This window comes from Ascaphus truei, chromosome 1 (assembly GCF_040206685.1).
Source record: "Ascaphus truei isolate aAscTru1 chromosome 1, aAscTru1.hap1, whole genome shotgun sequence".
Lineage (NCBI taxonomy): Eukaryota > Metazoa > Chordata > Amphibia > Anura > Ascaphidae > Ascaphus > Ascaphus truei.
Window position 1 is genome coordinate 487756684 of NC_134483.1, and position 21515 is coordinate 487778198.

The window sequence follows — 21515 nt, forward strand, 5'->3', positions numbered from 1 at the left end:
AGGTAGGGAGCCGGTATTGCTTTTCAGGACGTGCTGACAGGCGCATGCGCGAGCTGCCGTTTGCCTATTGAGCGATATGTACTTACTCGCGAGTGTACTTAAAGTGAGTGTCCTTAAACCGGGGTATGCCTGTATTTCAAACACAGTATTACACGCAAGTTATTACTCCAAACAATAAATGATTACTTCAGTATTAAGTGATACCTTTTTTATTTGGACTAAAAATTGATATTTTAGGACAAGCTTTGGAGAGGTCTCTCTCTTCCTCAGGTCAGCAATAATACATAAACTCTTAGGCCTCGGATATAGTAGGCGCGCGTGACAGAGCGCATGGCGTCGCACCTGCTGCAGAAGCGATCCATGGCCTGAGGGATCTGGAGAAGGAGACGCGACGGGGAGGCGTGCCTGCGACGTAACGCGAGTGGTTCGCCCTCATTGGCTGAACCGTACACATGACCCGGCCGTCGCACGAAAAATCGGCTGCACGATGGCCTATGGCCAGTCTCAGAGGTATGGCCTTTTGTTCTCGGTGACCGCGCGCCGTCACGCTAAGTATGGGCGCGCCTTAGGATTCCATATGTAACACTTACGGAGAACTACAGATTGATTAAGATTGTAAATCTGCAATACTATGACAAAATACAAATGGGAAAATACTTGATGTTTTAACAAGCCTGTTTAAAGCTTCCTACAGATTGTTTATATTTGTTTTTAAATGGTGGTACTGCATTATTCCTCTTCGGTTTATTCAAATGTTTATCATGTATTTTATGGAAACTTAAACTTAAATAAGACACAAAAAGATTGCTTTGCTTCCATTAAACACCTGCAGTGGGGATTGTACATTTACATACACACAATACAACATCCTTAATATTAACCTAAAATAAAAGATAGCTAGTTGTCACGTACGGCACCCTGCGAGCACGCAACCTGCATATGGGACAAGGGTTAATATTGACGTTCGCAAGCGTTCCTACTTTTCACCTCCGCAAAGGACCCCCAAGTGAGTTCTCTGTCTCCTAATCCATCCCAATATACCACTGCCACGAACAGCACACAAGTGAGCACGTGACTTAGATATCCAACCAGGGTTAATATACCCTGCTACTCTAGCCAACTAATCTTTCTCCTCTGCAAAGGTACCTCCAGTGAGTTTATATTAACCCCTACTCCATTTCAAATCATATTTATCCCCTGCCACCACCTGAGGTAGTTATGCAAATATGATAAGATGTCAAATTAATATTTGCCAGGGCCTCAGGTTCCTGTGTATTATAGAAAAACTATACACTTTAACTCACCAAAATCAGTTGTAGAAAAATGTGCCCGAAAACCTAATTACTCTCTCCAGGGCGTGCAACTACTCATTCAGAGCCCAAAGCATTACTTATTAAATATTTAAATATATATATTTAAAAAAAATTATATATATACTCCTGCTCCCCCCTCTGTCCACGTCCCTCTCCACCTCCCCCCCCCCCTGCGCAGCTCCAGTCCTTCTCTTCTCCCCCCCCCCCCCCGCACACGCAGCGCCGGCCATTCCCCCCCCCCCCTACACAGCTCCGGGCGTGTGTCCCCCCTACACAGCTCCGGCCGTGCCCCCCCGAGCAGCTCTGTTCCCCCCCCTGCGCAGCACACAGTGAGACACACACACAGCGAGACACGCACACAGCGAGACACGCACACACAGCGAGACACGCACACACACACAGTGAGACACACGCACACACGCACGCACACACACAGTGAGACACACGCACACACACACAGTGAGACACACACACACAGTGAGACACGCACCCACACACACACACAGTGAGACACACGCACACACACACACACACAGTGAGACACGCACACACACACAGTGAGACACACGCACACACACAGTGAGACACACGCACACACACAGTGAGACACACGCACACACACAGTGAGACACACGCACACACACAGTGAGACACGCGCACACACACACAGTGACACACACAGTGACACACAGTGACACACACACACACAGTGACACACACACACAGTGACAGACACACACACACAGTGACAGACACACACACAGTGACAGACACACACACACACACAGTGACGGACACACACACACACAGTGACAGACACACACACACACACAGTGACAGACACACACACACACACACACACACACACAGTGACACACACACAGTGACACACACACACTGTGAGACACGCACACAAACACACTGTGAGACACATGTTCTCGGGCACCAACAACAACTGCAGTGAGGATGCCGCAGCCTCGCCCACCCACCGGGGGACACCAGCCCCCCCCCCCCCCCTTCATTCTCCGAGCTCCCACTGGTCCAAAAGGCGCCTCTCTCCAATCCGGGCGCTCCGCCCGACAAGTCCCGGGCGTGGGAGGCGGAGCATGCAGCGCAGGCCACCATGCGACCCGGAGCGTGCGCGAGCCGGCGTCGGGAGGACGGTGAGCCGCCCGAGGTGCGGGAGCAGCCGCGGTCCCGGGCGTGGGGGGCAGAGCATGCAGCGCATGGCACCCCGGAGCATGCGCGAGCCGGCGTCGAGAGGACAGTGAGCCGCCCGAGGAGTGGGAGCAGCCGCAGCGTGCGTGCACCGCCAGGCCGCTGGACGGCTCGGAGCACACATGCAACACGCAGGTGACAGGGGGGCACCGGGGAAAGGGAGGGGGGACCGACACAGGGGGCAGTGGGGGGGGGAGTGACACCCGGGGGCAGGGGGGCAATATCCGGTGGGGGTGATACCCGGGGGCAGGGGGACTCAGCGGGAGACAGAACAGGAGGGAGAGGGAGAAGAAGAGAGTGGCCAGGCGGTGGTGCGAGGAGGAGGGCCGGTCGAGGCCACAGAAGCAAGCCAATGAGAGGAGGGCGGCCCACGGAGCAATCTGATTGGTCTGTCACTCAGCCTCTGGCCAATCAGATTGCCCCTAGACACAGGGAAGACACAACGGTTTAAAAAAAAAATATATATATATATATATATATCTATATATATAGATATATACACTGTATATATATATATATATATATATATATATATAATTTATTATATATTATATATACAGCTAAACCCCGTTATAACGCGCCTCGTTATACCGCGATTCGGTTATAACGCGGTTTTCCCGTGGCTCCCGTTTTTAAAAAAAAAAAAAAAAAAAAAAAAAAAAAAAAATTTTTTAAAATTTTTTTTACATTTTTTTTTTTGCACACTGCACACACTCACTGCACACACACTGCTCATTGCTCACACTGCCACACTGCACACACACTGCACACTGCACACACACTGCTCATTGCTCACACTGACACACTGCACACACTCACTGCACACACACTGCTCATTGCTCACTGCCACACTGCACACACACTGCACACTGCACACACACTGCTCATTGCTCACACTGACACACTGCACACACACTGACCACACTCACGCACACTGCACACACACTGCTCATTGCTCACACTGCCACACTGCACACACACTGCTCATTGCTCACACTGACACACTGCACACACTCACTGCACACACACTGCTCATTGCTCACTGCCACACTGCACACACACTGCACACTGCACACACACTGCTCATTGCTCACACTGACACACTGCACACACTCACTGCACACACACTGCTCATTGCTCACTGCCACACTGCACACACACTGCACACTGCACACACACTGCTCATTGCTCACACTGACACACTGCACACACACTGACCACACTCACGCACACTCACACACACTTACGCACACTCACTCACACACACACACACACACTCACACACACTCACACACACTTACACACACTCACACACACTCACACACACTTACACACACTTACACACACTTACACACACGTACACACACGTACACACACTTAGACACTCACAGACACTCACAGACACTCACAGACACTCACAGACACTCACAGACACTCACAGACACTCACAGACACTCACAGACACTCACACACACTCACACACACTCACACACACTCACACACACTCACACACACTCACACACACTCACACACACTCACACACACACACACACACACACTCACAGACACTCACACACACTCACAGACACTCACACACACTTACACACTCACACACACTCACACACACTTACACACACTTACACACACACTCAGACACTTACACACACTCACAGACACTTACCCACACTCACACACCCATATACACACACACACTTTCTCTCCCATATATACATACACACACACTCTCTCACTCTACACAGACGGGCCGCGACCAGCACCACCACCCGCTCCCCCCCCTCCTCCCGCGCAGGCAGCGGGAGCACCGGGGACAGCAGTGGGGAGAAGAAACCCCCCGCTACAACCTCCATGCAGGCAGCATGGTTCTGAGGTAAGCGGCGACCTGAGGGACATCCCCGCTCCCATCTCCTGCCCCGCGGCCTGTCCCGCGGTGACAGGGTGAAGCGGGGACAGGAGAGACATCCCCACTCCCATCTCCTGCCCCGCGGCCTGTCCCGCGGTGACAGGGTGAAGCGGGGACAGGAGGGACATCCCCGCTCCCATCTCCTGCCCCGCGGCCTGTCCCGAGGTGACAGGGGGAAGCGGGGACAGGAGGGACATCCCCGCTCCCATCTCCTGCCCCGCGGCCTGTCCCGCGGTGACAGGGGGAAGCGGGGACAGGAGGGACATCCCCGCTCCCATCTCCTGCCCCGCGGCCTGTCCCGAGGTGACAGGGGGAAGCGGGGACAGGAGGGACATCCCCGCTCCCATCTCCTGCCCCGCGGCCTGTCCCGCGGTGACAGGGTGAAGCGGGGACAGGAGGGACATCCCCGCTCCCATCTCCTGCCCCGCGGCCTGTCCCGAGGTGACAGGGGGAAGCGGGGACAGGAGGGACATCCCCGCTCCCATCTCCTGCCCCGCGGCCTGTCCCGCGGTGACAGGGGGAAGCGGGGAGCGGAGGGACATGCCCGCTCCCATCTCCTGTCCCGCGGGATGAATATGCGCTAAAGCGCGGCGGCCATTTTTTTTTCTCGCGACCCCGTTAGTAACGCGGTGGTCTCGGGGTGGACCCCGAGACCCGCGTTATAACGGGGTTTAGCTGTATATATATATATAAAAAGTGCTTAGATTACAGAAAAAGTATTACAAAAAACATAGTCACAATAAAACGCAGAACAACTTCTTAAAATAAAAGGGTAAAACAGACAGAAAATCCAATATATTACCACACCATAGATTTTCCCCAGAGGCGCCGCTGGATCATGAATATGAGAAATCAAGAATTTAGTCCTAAATTCACCTATGTTGAGATCTGATTTTCCAAATCTTTTTCCAGATTTAAATACATTATTTCTTCCCATGTAAACCACAGAAACCTAGCCCCTGTCGTAAATTAGCTGTGAGATTGCCAGTTTTACGACAGAGTAAAAAAAACTCCCACCAAATGACGTTTACCTAAAGCATTCAATACAGGCATACCCCGGTTTAAGGACACTCACTTTAAGTACACTCGCGAGTAAGTACATATCGCTCAATAGGCAAACGGCAGCTCACGCATGCGCTTGTCAGCACGTCCTGAACAGCAATACCGGCTCCCTACCTGTACCGAAGCTGTGCGCAAGCGGGGACACTATAGTGCCTGCTACATATGCGTTATTTACATCAGTTATGCACGTATATGACGATTGCAGTACAGTTCATGCATCGATAAGTGGGGAAAAGGTAGTGCTTCACTTTAAGTACATTTTCGCTTTACATACATGCTCCGGTCCCATTGTGTACGTTAATGCGGGGTATGCCTGTATCTAAACATACTCATAACTTTACTTCTGTTATACTTACACACACGAGTCACATCAATACATTTAGGCCCTCATGGCAGACACGACAAGGCTAAATATGAATGTCTAAATCCTACATTTAAGAGAATTCATATCTGTCCCCCAGTACCTGTTAAAAATGCAGTGTGTGATGTCAGAACGTGCACCTCAGTGAAACGGTTACAGATCTGCTACTTTTATTATGCAGATGAGATGACAGCACAGGATATTCTCATTTTTAATAAAGTCACGCTCATGTTGGAAACTTTTAGCCACGCCCCTTGAACCTTGCAGAACCATCTAGAGACTGCCTTTGAAGCTTACTATAAGGAGACCAAATTAGGTATTTTAATCCCGTTGGTACTAAAGGGGTTAAAATACCTAATATCTCATGATATTATCATGACACTAGTTATAAACAGCCTGCACAATCTGGGAAGAGACAGCTTGCAGTAATTAGCTTTCATCATGAAACTTAATAATGTAAAAACATATTGCACAAGTAAAATATGCATATACATGCACAAATTAACCGTTTGGTGCTGCTATTCAATTATAATGCACCACTCTGGTACCCCAAACACTTTGGCAATATGGCAAAAAAAAAAACCTTACATATTTGAGGGGAGTTGCCCCTTTATAGCAGCAATCCCACCTGGACGCTTTTTATTTTACATTTATCCACATAACTGCCATGCCTTGCAAAACATCTTCTTCATTAAGTTATGGTTGCATACAGTTGGCATTATCAAGTTAAGGTAAACGTATTACAAGTCTAATTCTAATCTATTCTCAAATTAAGTGATTAAAACGTGCACCGAAAAGGACAAACTGCACCAAATCAGACAGACAAAGTTAGCCAACCAATATTTATGGTGTTCTTCTGGATTTCAACTTTCAATGTTAAGAAATTGGTCCGAACATTTTTCCTTTTCTTAAATGCAAGCATTGAAAAATGCTAGGTGCCTGGCCGCTCTGCGCCTAAGTTGTTACCTCTGGCGCCTAAAGCTGTGCTGTATAATATGCTGTCGCAGTGCCGACACTCTCTTTCCTGCCAATTCTGCTCATTAGAGCTGCACTGTGGTAGAGGGGTGGGGGTCAGAGATACGGTCTCTCTCACTGACACACAACCCTCCTCCTTCACTCCTCTCTTCAGGCTGTGCTTCTTTCTGCATCAGAGTGACAGGAAGAGAGTTACAGTTAGGCCGTGCCTATAGTGCCGTCGATGGTGACGGCGACACAACTGGTGACCGGTGAAAGTTACGTGACGCGCCAGCCCTTGAAAAATCAAATTTTGTCGGGTACCAGTTTTCGCGACAGCGACGCACTATAAGCGCACGCGGTGGTGGCAATGCATATGTTTTCGGGGCGACACGCCAGCACTACAAGCACGGCCTTAGGGAGCCTCTGGCAGACTATCATACAGATCTTCCCCTTCACAGGCAAGGACAAGAGGGTCCCCCTGTAGCTCTATCCCTTCTCCACCCTGGGACTACATCTTAACTCCTTGTGTGTGTACATCTTGGTCACTGTGTTTTGCCCGAGAAAACAACCACCCCCTGGCTCAACATACCCCCTAAGCACTACCACACACCCCCTCCACCTGATTAAAAAGAAAATCCTTAAAACCCCACTCCCCCTAAAACCCTTCTCATGTTTTTGTTTAGCCCGGCGTATGAATTACACAATTCCTTGTAAAACTTTCAGTGGGTGTTATATTTAAATAAATAAATAAATAAATAATAATATAGCATTCATAATGATTTGCCAGAACCCTATAGAATTTGACAGTTTTTCACTGTCAGCAGCTACAGAACTTTTTAAAATATTAATGTCTACATTTGGGCAGTGGTAGATTCCTTAACTTTCTACATATAGCAACAGTGTTGAGAGGTGGGTGTTCCGAATTCATGCGTTTCAAGCCATTTTGCTTTTTTTTTTTTTTTTTTTTTTTACTGTCATAAAACCAGTTTTTATGGCAGGTTAGGCCACTGACCCTTTCTGGGTTTAATGTGCTAGCCTAGAAGTTAGGTTATCTCAGGCCAACACTGGTGTAGGAAATTGGGGAGTCACAACTCATTTTTGACAGTAGAAACCTTTTAATATGTTAAAGGGACCCCTGAAAGGTTCTGTGCATGCCAGAGGGTGTGGTCAAGAAGACCGTCCATATTTGTGTAAGTTTGATAAATATAAAATATCGCAGATCTGATATTAGTCCCAAGAATTACAACTGCATCTTTGTAACAATTTTGATCAGACAAATTAAATGATACAAACCATGATTGAGAGGGTGTGAAGAACAGATATCCATTTGTCTATCAAACAAGGCATTAAACACACGAGTTTAGTATCCACACACGTATTTTCATTATGCCAACACAACGGTGAAGATGGCACATTCATCCAAGTATTATAGAAATAAAGATATGGGGCATTTTCTCTATTCAGGCACCTTTTGATTAATTCATTGATTAATTGATTTGATGGGAGCGAGGGGAGGGTGTTACGGTCATGCCTAGAAGGTGGGCTTATGGAGAAGGATGCTAGGATATAACCGATGCATTTAGAATAGGAATTCAGATTTGCAACTAAGTGTCAATGCTATGACACGTGAAATCCCATATTTCTCCCACTCAAGACACTTTGAAAGAACGCACATATGAGACTTCTGTTTTATTATATTGTTAGAAGTATGGTCTTTGTGCTTTATTAGGCTGAGCTCATACTGGGTGCGAAGGCGCTTGTGCGCGCCAAGTACAAATTGCAGGATCCCTTAGACCTTAGTGGTGGAAACATTTTAAGGTAAATATGTGATGATTGAGGGGAGATGTCCGTCTGTCTGTCGCGCTATCCAAGTTCATAGCACTTCACAGCAATAATAGACATGATGTAATATAAAATAATGGGAAAAAGCGCTTCAGACATGAAAGTAGCAATTGGAGTCCCTGCCCCAGATAGTTTATAATCTAAGCAGTAAATAGGAAGAATTTACAGAGCTAGTAGGATGGTGTTCTGGTAAGTGCGCCTGCAAGAGGCCGTCAGTGCATATGAGATGTATAGCAACAGCCAGCGGAGCTACCCATTTTCCTCTTTAAAGAAGTGCATTTTAAGAAAGGTAGTAAAGGTGGAGAGAGAGAGGGTGCGAGTCGGATATTGAGGTGAAGAACATTTCAGAGGTGTGGGGCAGAGAGAGAGGTTTTAGGTGGGAGGGGGCTTTAGATGAGGGTAGACAAGAGGACAATCTTGAGCAGAATGCAAGAGTCGGGCAAATGAATAGCGAGAAATTAGGGCTGAGATGTAAGAAGGGGCAGAAGAGTGTATAGCCTTAAAAGAGAGGAAAAGAATTGAGTGTGCAGGACATATTACTGATTTGAGGGACCCTGCAGGTGTGATCAGGTAGATAGTTGTCTGCATTAAAGCTGCAGACCAAGCAATATCGAACATGGTTTTTTTTTTTTTGTTAATAAATCAGTTCTGTACTATGAGAAAATATTTGAAGCATTAAAAAAAAAAACCTGAACAATATTTTTTATGTATTATAATGTAACGAGCATTTTTTGTTTCTATAGCAACCATCTACAAAGTCACAACCCCTTCCTCTTCTGAAACAGGCCCTGGCACACACTAGTTTGAGCCCTTCTTTCTCTCTCTAGCAGTGCACCAATTGTATCTAATGACTGTCTGGTCACATGATCTTGCCTACAGAACTTTGCATCTTTGGTCCTCTTCTGCTACAATGACAACCATTTAGTGAACCCCCGAGCCGAATCTTCCCCGATCACAGGAGAACGTATCGAATGGCAACTTAACTAATTATTTAGTGTGTGGATTGTATTGAAGCCCATATTAAAGGGGGGAAAAATTAAATGGAAAAAAAATTGACATAAATACAAAAAACGCCGGACTGCTGCTTTAAGCTTTGTCACATACCCAGCGGCCTTTAGTATTGATAATTTGGTATGTTTGAATATCAAAAGGTGTTTTTTTTTTTTCTTCTCTTAACTGTGTACTGCTAATTGACCAACTGGAACAAGCTGATTTATTGGGGAGGGGAGAGGGTCATGTGACTGTTTTAGCTGTATAAAACCAATACCCCCCCCCCCCCTGCATTAGCAGGGACTGCATTGGCATGATATAGTGAGGCATCTTAAAGTGAGGTTTTAAGTGAGAAGATATAGTTAGACTATAGTTGGACTAGAGGTTACTGGGGACTGCTTCCTTCTACAAACGATTCTACACATGGCAACAAACGGTGAGCTATTCTGACCATAATGAACCTGCTTTTTACCTCCACTTTGTTCTTTCTCGTGGCCTCATTGAAATGTTACTCTCTCTATCCACTCCACACTTCACCCTCCTGGCCCACGCCCAACATCAACATACACCCTGGATTACTAAAAAGCCTTGCACTATCTACTGAATGTTGGTGGAAAACCCTGAAAACCAGCACACCAACTACTCAATTGGCAAAAATCATAAAGTTACAACTTGCAAACAACTACTCAAATTTCTACTCATACTATTACTCTTTAGCAGGTGATATTGAATCTAACCCAGGCCCTCCCACTTCAACTATGTCCCATACCCCCTTCAAATTCCAAAAAGGGCTATCTCTCGCCCATATAAATATCCAGAGTCTGCTGCCCAAACTGGATGAACTAAGGGCATGGTGCTTTATCCATAAACCCAAAGCCATCGTTCTTACAGAAACTTGGCTAACCCCTAAAACTACTGATGCAAATATTGCCATTCAGGGATACTCCATTTCTAGGAGAGATAGGTCAAAGAGAGGAGGAGGGGTGTTATTTTATATTGCAGACACCTTACAATTTACACTGCCTCCCATTTTCTAAGCCCATCTTGCTTGCTGGCATCTACCGCCCCCCTAAAGCCCCTCTACAATCCCTGACTGATATCACTCAGTTTCTTGGCTCCATTTCCTCTCTGAATGAAAAGAGTGAGCTGCTAGTTCTTGGGGATTTTAACTTCAATTGGCTTGACCCTAAAAACCACAAAATCCAGGTACAAATCAAAATCGCTTAACCTATCGCAACTCATTTCCCAACCCACACGGACAAACCTGAAATCGCACAACCATTCCTTGCTTGACTGGTTTCTCTCCTCAAATCCCTGCAGAATCCAATCCACTGGCATCCTTCCTGACATTTTCAGTGACCATGCAATAGTGTACTGTGTAAGGAAAATTAAACCACCCCAACCAACCCCTAAAGTTCTCCTCACTAGAACATTTACAAACTTTAACCCACAACAGTTTCTGGCTGACCTTACCAACTGCCCTTGGCACAGAATCGATTTAATTCCCGACCCTGATTCTGCGCTTGACTATTTCCAATCCGAGTTCTTAAAACTCTGTGAAACCCATGCTCCACTACGCAGAATAAGTGTACGGGGTGCCCATCTTCCATGGGTTACACCTGACCTTATAGCACTCTACCAGTTCAGGGATGCCTTGTGGAAAAGCCACAAAGTAACTGGCACTACCAAGGATCCCAATCACTACAGATGCCTGCGGAACATGTGCACAAGGCAAACAAGGCATGCAAAAGCACAATATTATTCTGACAATCTCCTCCAGAATACATCAAACCCAGCTAACTTCTGGAAGCTTAACAACATACTCCAGCCTTCTAACCATCAACAGCCAAGTAATATCACTAAGGGGGATATTACTCTGACAATCCCCACCGACGTTGCAAATGCATTCAATGATTACTTTGTGGGGTGTGCTACTAACTTATTAGCGAAACGCAACCCAAACCACAAACCTGAATCTCATCCTGGGAGTACCCATATAGCCTCATCCTCTCCCAACACTGCTCACAATTTTCAATTTGGCCCAGTATCCGAAGAGATTACACAAGCGCTCCTCAAATTAAAACTAAGCAGCCAATGTGGATCTGACTTACTACAATCTAGGTTCCTAAGACTTGGTGCCCCAGCAATTGCCAAACCAATTGCTTCCATAGTCAACTCTATCCTGTCTGCAGGCTATATCCCTAAGACCTGGAAAACTGCTAGAGATGTCCCAATCTTCAAAAGTGGGGACAAAAACACTGTCTCAAACTACAGGCCAATCTCCCTTCTCCCAATCCTATCCAAAGTCATGGAAAAATGTGTCCACTCCCAACTAAGCGATTACTATACCAAGACAAATTTCCCTAGCCAATTCCAATCTGGCTTTCGCCCTAAACACACTACCGTAACTACCCTGCTAAAAGTTTGCAATGAAATCCAGTGTGGAATGGAACGTGGTCAACTCACTGGTGCAATACTCCTAGATTTTGCCAAGGCTTTTGATACTGTTGATCGTGCTATCTTGCTTAACAAACTCTAGAGCTCTGGAATAGGGAAGCATGCTTAAAACTGGTTTCAGTCCTACCTATCAGGAAGATCCCAACATGTGTCCATCTCAGGCTCTAACTCCAACCCCCTGGAAATCACCTGTGGCGTCCCGCAAGGCTCTGTTCTGGGGCCCCTACTCTTCTCAGTGTTCATTAATGATCTTCCCACAGCTTGTAAGGAAGCTTCAATACACATGTATGCAGATGACACAATCTTATACACACCCAGCCATAGCCTCTCCGACCTTGAACACGTACTTCAGTCTGACTTTTTGATACTCGAAAACTGGATTTCCCAAAACAAACTGTTTTTAAACACTGACAAGACTGTAACAATGGTATTTGGGACCAAGACTAAATTTTTAAAGCTTCCAGTGACTGAGCTCCAGATCAGAACCAACGCAAACACCACCCTAACTCCTGTTACTAGTTTTAAATACCTGGGCATATGGTTTGACTCCCACTTAACATTCGGAATGCACATTGATACCCTGACATCCAAAACCTATGCCAAACTAGGTGTACTTTACAGGAACAAATCCTCCCTAAGCCTGCTGGTCAGAAAGCGTATTGCACAGCAGATGCGAATGCTAATTATCGACTATGGAAACATAGTATATGGCTCGGCACCCCAAACCCACCTTGGCAAACTTGACACCCTCTACAATTCAATTTGTCGTTTTGTTCTCCAATGCAAATACAACACACCACTGCAAAATGCTAAAAGAACTAGATTGGTCATCACTCGAGTCTAGGCGCAAAGTTCACCTTTCCTGTCTTGCCTTCAAATACTTTCTGGGCAAGCTACCCATCTATCTGAACAAGCTCCTCACCCCTACCACATGCAGCACTTATCACCTGAGGTCAGACGCCAAAAGACTGTTCATGGTCCCAAGGCTCAACAAAGAATCCGGCCGCTCCTCCTCTTACCGTGCACCCCAAAACTGGAACAACCTACCGGAGACTCTCACATCCACCACCAGTTTAAGTTCTTTCAAATCGAAGGCTGGCTCACATTTTAATCTGTCTGTAACTGTTACATAAGCCTATAATATACATCTTCTCTAACTGTGCATGCAATGTGTATATAATGTATACCCTGTTCATTTATGTAACTGTATTTGTAACCATGTAATATTTGTCATATTAACTATGTCCAGGACATACTTGAAAACGAGAGGAAACTCTCAATGTATTACTTCCTGGTAAAACATTTTATAAATAAATAAAATAAATAAATATACAAGTCACGTGCTCACAGGTGTGCAGTTCGTGACAAAGGCATTATGCTGTAATACAATGTTGGACAAGGATATAAAATGTTGTGTATGTTTAACATGCGTAAATACATACACCTAAATGCATATTTGCTATGCACACCAACTTTTTTCAAGCATTCCTTTTTATATTGTATTTATAGATAATAAAAACAGAACATGAAGATGAAGGTTTACAGGTCACTTTTTGACCCCAAACTCAAACCTACCCGGGAATAACAGCAGGCAAACTTTAGACAATGTCAACAGGATCTGTAAGAGCAGCGGTGCGCAAAGTGGGGGGCGCGAGAATTCCCAGGGGGGGCGCGGCAGCTACAGAGGTCCAGCGCTCTCGCAAAGGCACTTAAATGAAGTGTCGGGGGGGGGGGGGGGACCGCGTGAGACCTCTGCAGCTTCTCTTATCTGATCTTCGGCGACGCGCCGCCATGGTAACCGCCGCGGGGTCACGTGACATCACATTGCCATGGTAACGTGACGTAATTTGACGCCAGAGCCGAGGGGGCGCAAGGCAGGAGGTAAGGAGGCAGGAGGGGCTCAAGTTAAATACTTTGCGCACCCCTGTCTAAGAGAACAGCACCATGAACTTCAACTGATAGATTTCTTATATAGTATTAAGGCAAATGAGTTAAGCTGCTATATGCATATTACCTTAATGTATAAAAGGGAATTTTGTGTAGACTTTGCCATCACTAAAGTTTTGCTATAGACTAAATAGTTCTGTTCCCTAAAACATAATGACAATGTATCAAATAGATGTGAATGTCATTTGTTTGCATATTAAAAGAAAAGGGTTTACATATGTGAAGATCTAGATTTATCTGAGAATCGCGTGTGCTACGATATCAACAGGAGATATCCCGGTTTAAAAAATTAGATATGAAGTCAATCATTGCTTTGGTGGTTACAGCCTAGGATTTCTTCAAAGATCAGCTGAATATTATAGTGTTTCAAATGGTCAAGACAAGGGTACAATTGCAATATTTTAAAAATAAACCTCAATCCATTTGTAAGTTTCATACTGGATTTAGGATCCAATCACTAGCAAACACGTTATGCTTAGAGACAACTCAGACTGTTCAAGCAACACATTGTCCTAAGGGCCAAACAAGAGGTTTCCGAATGGATTATGCTACTACAAATGAAAACACATCTTGACGATTTCTAGGTACAGTATATTAAATTGTCCAGGAAACCAATAAACAAAAAGGCAGAGAAACAGATATAGCTTTGTGCAAGTCAAAGTAAGATGATCTGAGCATATTCATGCACCTGGCCCAAACAACAATACATGTCTTTGCAATGTGCTGTGCGTATTCCTTGAAACTAAAGTCAAAGGAAGAGAAAAAAAGAGAACAAAAAAAAGAAAGTCCTGCTAAACCTGTCAATATGTAGGTCAGACTGTAAACACGGTTACAAATACAAGCCATTAGTGTGAGAGAACTGATAATCAGTGGTCTTGTAACACTTCCCTAAAGTTAGGCCTTTAGCCACACAAGTGACAACACCATTTGACACCCAAATACGTTTTATTTGCTTTCATGTTGTACACAGTTCTGAAAAGTTAAAAAAAAACAAAAAAAAAAAAAAAAAAACTCTCCACCGCACAGAGTACAGAGACATCACGTGCTCTGCTGGGCCAGGCAATTTATGGCCAGCTAGATGCGCGTGCGGCCATGACGTCACGGAACTGGTTCGCCCTCATTAGGCAAACCGCTAACGTGACGCGCCAGCGAGCGACATAATCTAATTTGCTTGCCTATGCAAGCAGCTAAGCGCCGTGCATGCGCAGACGCTGGCCATACACAGTGCAGCAATGTGTTTCATCGCGGCCTGCACAAGCCCGCTCAGCATCACCCTGGACGAGGCCTTAGGCTGCAGACAGAGCGCGTACGCGACAGAACGCTAGGGGGTGTGCGCGCACCTGTCGCCTGAGCAATCTGTGGACCAAGATGACATGCGCGACAGGGAGGCGTGGCCATGACGTCCTCAGGCTGGTTCACCCTCATTGGTTCAAATGCTCATGTGACGCGGAAAATCAAATGGATTTGTCTCCTCCAAATTCTGCCGCGCCGTCAAGCGCCGCATCTCACGCAGTATGGCCGGACTACTTCACATAATTGTTTTGTTTGTGCTGTGCGCACTATGGCCGCAGCCCTATCCCATAATCACAGAATACAATACTGCAGCCAGGGAGTCTGGGTTATGACATACAGCTCAACCTTGTTATAGCTACAACGCGGATCCGCTTATAACGCGGTCTGAGCGTGGCTCCCGATTTAAAAAATTTTTTTTGTTTAAAGCGAAATGGCCGCTGCGTGAGGATTTACCCTGCATCTGCAGCTTTCTCCTCTCCCTGCTTCATCAGGCTGCCCACATCTACAAGCAAGGTTTTTTTTTTTTTTTATAACATTCAATACTTTATTACGCACGTGCACACGCACACTTTTAGCATAACATACAGGAATCGAACCCATGATCCTTCATACACTGATAGCGATTCTATACCTGCTACATCATAGGATTGGTGTGATGTAATTGACTCTATTATCAAATTTAACTTCTACTGTACTGTACTGTACTGTACTGCTTTTCAGATGCCTCTGAGCTGCAGATGCCGGGTAAGTCCTCGTGCGGCGGCCATTTTGCAATCCCGGGTTAACGCGATCCCGGTTATAGCGCGGTCTCATTATGTGAAACCTATGTTTATGCCAAATCCTAACCCCCATTTGGTCATTGCCCAAAAAACTAAAATGCTACTTAGAACCCAAATCTCATATACAAGACAATAATTCCAAATGTATTCCCGACTAACAAAAAACCCTAAGAGTGAGCATAACGCCTCTCTTCTTAAAAAAAAAAAATCATTTCTGTTGTATTAGGTAATACTTTGTACTTTTTTAAAAAAAATTATAATTCAACTCGTAATGCCATTCTAAATGAGTTTTAATATACTGAGCATCTTTTGAATTCTATAGCCGGCTTTGGCTCACCTCTCCAGCAGTGCAGGATATTTATAACACTTTCCTGTTTGTTGCTAATATTCCCAGAGCTGCAAACTGAAACAATAGATAATGTTACCTTTGTAATATATGAATCGATTGTAGCTGCTGAGTTAGGCTACGTCCAGGGAAAATTTTCGCGCTCACGGGAGTGCAGGGCCAGTCACGTGAGCGGTTCGCCCAATGAGGGCGAACCAGCTCCGTGACGTCACAGGCCCCCCCCCCGACACGCCCCCGGACCAAGGCCAGGGAAAGCACCCACTTTCCCTCAGCCTCCGCATGGCTGCAGTCCTATGGACGCAGCCTTAGGCCAAGTCCATAGACGGACAGGCCGTGCTGAGGCGTGCGGACGCTCCGCGCTGAGCCCCTGCATCCTCAATGAGGATGCCTTGAGAGGGGGCTCACTCGAGCGTCCGCAGGCGTGCTGGCGAGTTGGAGATTTCAGCCGAGCGCCAAGCTGTTTTTCAGCGCGCTGTCGGCTGAAAACCTCCAATCACAGCACATCAGCGTCAACGTCACGGCGCCGTGACATTGACGTCAGTGCGTCGTGGGCGATTGGCCCAGCAACGTCACTGCCCTGCCTCCAACCACCTCCCCCCGGCTCCCTTCGCGCACGCTGGCTCGCCTGCAAGTCCGTGCAATCGCGCTGACTGAAGCAGGCGAGCCTCAGCGTTAGTGCGCCTCCGCTCTCCCCACCCCTCTATGGCCCGGGCCTTACACTGACTGAAGGATTGATTTGAAACTGAAAGGCAGCCATTTAGTAAACCCTGGGAAACAGGACTTTTGTGATCGATCACGGGAGAACCAATCGATCGGCAGCTTAGGTAATTCGTTTTCAATAAATCAAATGTAGATACAAATAGATTTTAATAATCAAATGTTGCATATATTAAAACAAAAAAGGTTTTATTTTTTTAAGCTGCTTGCATTGCCTCTTTAATGCTACATCAACACAAACAAAAAAAACACACCACAAAACACAATTCATGACAGTCTGCTAACAAAATAACCCTACAACTCAAAATATTAACGCTAGCCATGAGCCTACCCACAAATATTTTACAGAAAGTAATACACAAAAAATGTACATGAACAATACCTCAACATATAAACCCTATCTCGAAAATAAAATGAAACTTAACCACAAACCTTTAACTAAAACCACTACAAATTCTTACCAACCCATTCCTAATACTATTAAAAACCATGGCCATAAATCTATTGTAGCGCTAATTCTAACTAACCCTAATCCAATATCTAACACCAATTCTAAAAGCTAACACTATATGGGACAGCGCTAATACAGGCACAAGGCAGCAAGAGAAGGAGCTGTGAGCTTCTCTTTTCAACCACTATGTAGGGAGACCACTCTGATCTTGGGGGATGTAACCCGAAAGGTAATCTACCAAGAACTCATTTGAAGGGTTTCCCCTAGCTAAGACTGCTAAGGAAACTACGATGTATATAGGCTGTTGAACTCCATTTTGGATATGAAGTATTCACTGTATAAGATACAGATGCTAAGGTCATAATATTGACCTTAATAAATTTTTTGTAAACAAAGTCTGACTGAATGCATAAATATATTTTTATTGCTTAATTGTATCCTTTAAAAAAAAGGTTAAAAAAAAGGGGGGGGATGATAGTAACAGAAATGGAAGAAACGATTAATTATTTTAATCAATCTGGCACATAAGAGGTTAATGTTGATTTGAACATTTACTTGAAAATTAAATTGTCATACAAATACCAGAATTGTTTTTATGGAATGTAAAACCACTGACAAGGCCTAGCTTTGTGTATTTTACAGGACTACGGGTATCTGAGGTCTACAACTGGTCTTGCAAGTGGAGGGGTTGAAATATGGTTGTCGCAATTATTCCCCGACAGTGGGGAATAAACTAAAGTCTTTTAAATGTACCTGGAAAGGCATTCTTGGGGGATCTGTGGCATTCGAGCAGGTTTGGCCAAGATAATAGCCCAAAGTTTGGGGAAAGTCAATAAAATGTGAAATATCCTGGACCTGACAGCAATTTGCAACAACAAATACAGTGGCGGGAAAAAGTTTGTGAACCCATTCATATTTTCACATATTTCAAACCTAAAATGCTATTAGATTTTAATCTAAATTCTAATCTATACTATATTTCTAAGTTTGTTATTCCGTTTGTTTGTTTGTTTGTTTCTTTGTTTGTATGTTCCGAAGCATCGAAATCCCACAAACGGCACGACGTAGCACAACAAAACTTTTACTGGACATTGTGCTGTGGATTTGTAGGTCAACACCTATTTTGAGCTTCCAATATGACTCACCTCCCAAATTATGGACATTCTAAGTTTCCATCGGGTGTCCTGCAAAAATGTTAGAGCAGGAGCGGGGGGCGTGGCTACTAAGGGAGGGGGCGTGTCCTTGGCTGGATCGGGGCTGTGTGTGTGTGTGTGTGTGTGTGTGCGGGGGAGATGTGCCAGCGGGAGTCGGGGGGGGTGGGGAGATGTGCTGGCATCGATGTGAGATGCGGCAGCAGCGGGGAGATGTGCCAGCAGCAGGGGGGGGGGGGGGGGGAGTGGCGTGGAGATGTGCCGGCAGCGAGGGGCGATGCGGCAGCAGTGCAGGGAGATGTCCCGGCAGGTCCCCGGGCGAAGCCGGGTACAAAAGCTAGTAATAGATAAAGATAACCTGATCAAACAAATTATACAAAAACAGACTTTTTCAACATGTATTTATCCACAAATGATTAAACATTCAATATCCATGTGTGAAAAAGTATGAACTTTTGGATTCAGTAACTGGTTGTACCCCCTTGTGCAGCAATGACCAACTATTTCTTATAACTGCTGGTCAGTCTCTCACATTGGTTTTGAGAAATTTTAGCCCATTCCTTTTTACAGAGCTGCTTAAATACGGTGAACTTTGTCCTTGAATGGACAGCTCACTTCATGTCCCGACATAACATTTCGATGAAATTTAGGTCTGTACTTTGACCAGGCCATTCTAACACGCAGAATTTCTTCTTCTGTAGCCATTCTTTTGTAGATCTGCTTGTATGTTTAGGATCATTGTCTTGCTGCATAACCCACGTTTGCTTCAGTTTTGGCTCACGGATGGATGGCTTGACATTCTCTTCTAGAATCTTCTGGCAGTGCAGAATTCAAGGTTGTGCCAATGATAGCAAGCCGTCCAGCTCCTAAAACAGCCCCAAACCATCACAGTCCCATCGCCATACTTGACAGTTGGGATGAGGTTATGCTGTTCAAATAAATTGCTTGATTTTCACCACAAGTTTCTCATTGAGGCCAAAAAGTTCTACCTTAGACTCGTCTGTGCAGAGAACATTGTTCGAGAGGTGTCGTGGATCATCTGTGTGCTCTTTGGTTAACTTCATGTTAATCCGTAATGTTCTTTTAAGAGAGCAGTGGTTTCCTCCTGGCTATTGGTTCATGAACACAATTCTTGTTCAGTGTTTTTCTGATAGTTGACTCATGAACACACACATTAGCCATTGCAGATCCTTGTATGTTACTCTGGGGTTCATTGTCACTTCCTGGATGATTTGCTGGCTTGTTCTTGGAGAGATTTTGGTAGGACGACTGCTCCTGTGTAGTGACTGTGGACTTGAACTTTCTCAATTTTTCTGACAGTGGTCTGGTGGAGCCCCAAATAATTTGAAATGGTTGTGTAAACATTTTAGACAGATGAGCATCAATAACTGCTTTTCTGAGGTACTCAGATTTCTTTTGATCGTGGCATAATGTGTTTCCACATGTAGTGAAGAGCAAATGCACAAAGTTTCTGATCTTTACAAACTCACCTGACGATCTATTTAAACACCCGATTCTAATTATCCCCTTTAATTTAGCTGATAAAACCAAGGGTTCGCTTACTTTTGCACATACCCTGACTCTTAATTACTCTGTCTAATTCATACATAATTTTGTTTCAAAAGACATGGAATTGGTTAATATAAACCCTATTGGATATTTAAGAAAAGACTGGTTTTGATTCAAGAAGGTTATCATTGAAAAACTATGGAATTTTCATAATTATTATTGGGGTTCACAAACTTTCTCACCTTTATATATACAGATGTAGAAGGCTTCATTGAAATGTGAAACACAGTGCCATCAGACAAAAGGAAGTAGCCAGAGATCAAATCTGACCAAGTCCAACTGTAAAAAAATATTTAAAATTGTGTGTGTCAGATTTCAGTAGAAAAAAAGGCACCACCAACACAGACAAAGCATCTTAAACTGGTTAGAGGAATTTGTTTGGTCGTAGGAGGGATTGCCCATTGAATCCTAAATTGGAAGCACACTTATCTTACATGATATACAACATCAAAACAAATGTACTATATATCCGACTTATTTTTGTTCTACACATTAAATGAAAGATATAGGTTGAGGTTAACAGAGCCAATCGTCACTGCGGCTCCAAGAAAATATTCTGTTTTATAACAGAAACAATCTTATCTAGGGCACACCTTATAACCACCCAACAGCATATGTATTTAATGGTTGTAAACGAGCAGCTCAAATGGCATGTTTTTCTTACTCCTCCTATACCAACAATACTAGCCACGGCATTTTTACAGGCTAACAGATGTTTTTCAGCTGCTGTGCTAATTTCAAGTATCTGAAACAATGCAATGACTGCATATCTAGCTCTAATCCTACCGCATTTCCACGCACTATTTCTCTGGATGTTAAAGTGGGTAATGCCACATTTGAAATTATTACAGAACCAAACATTTCTCATTAGACTTATAGTTGTTTCTGCAAAAAAAATTTTTTTTAAAAATGTATGAATTTACAACCTTCTCGAAGTACAGAGCCTGCTACACACCCAATCAAATGTCCAGTGAAAAACCTGGAAACAGAATTAGGTGAGCTTCGGTCAACCCCTATTACAGTATCACTATATAATTCTATACACCTTTATGGAGTATACTGTTAGGAAAAGATAAAATCGGCCTTACATTTCCAGAAAACAAATACAAAAATCCTGCACTCCTCCCAAATTTACTCACAA

At 44.8% G+C, this 21515-nt stretch overlaps 1 protein-coding gene across 1 annotated transcript in view; it reads right to left on the reverse strand.

Moving 5' to 3' along the window:
- Positions 1-20577, reverse strand: part of STIM2 (stromal interaction molecule 2) — a 154702-nt gene extending 134125 nt beyond the window's left edge. The window contains exon 1 of the mRNA XM_075568178.1: positions 20557-20577. The gene's annotated coding sequence lies outside the window, so the exon portion shown is untranslated. The remainder of the gene's footprint in view (positions 1-20556) is intronic.
- Between the last annotated feature and the right edge of the window lie 938 nt (positions 20578-21515).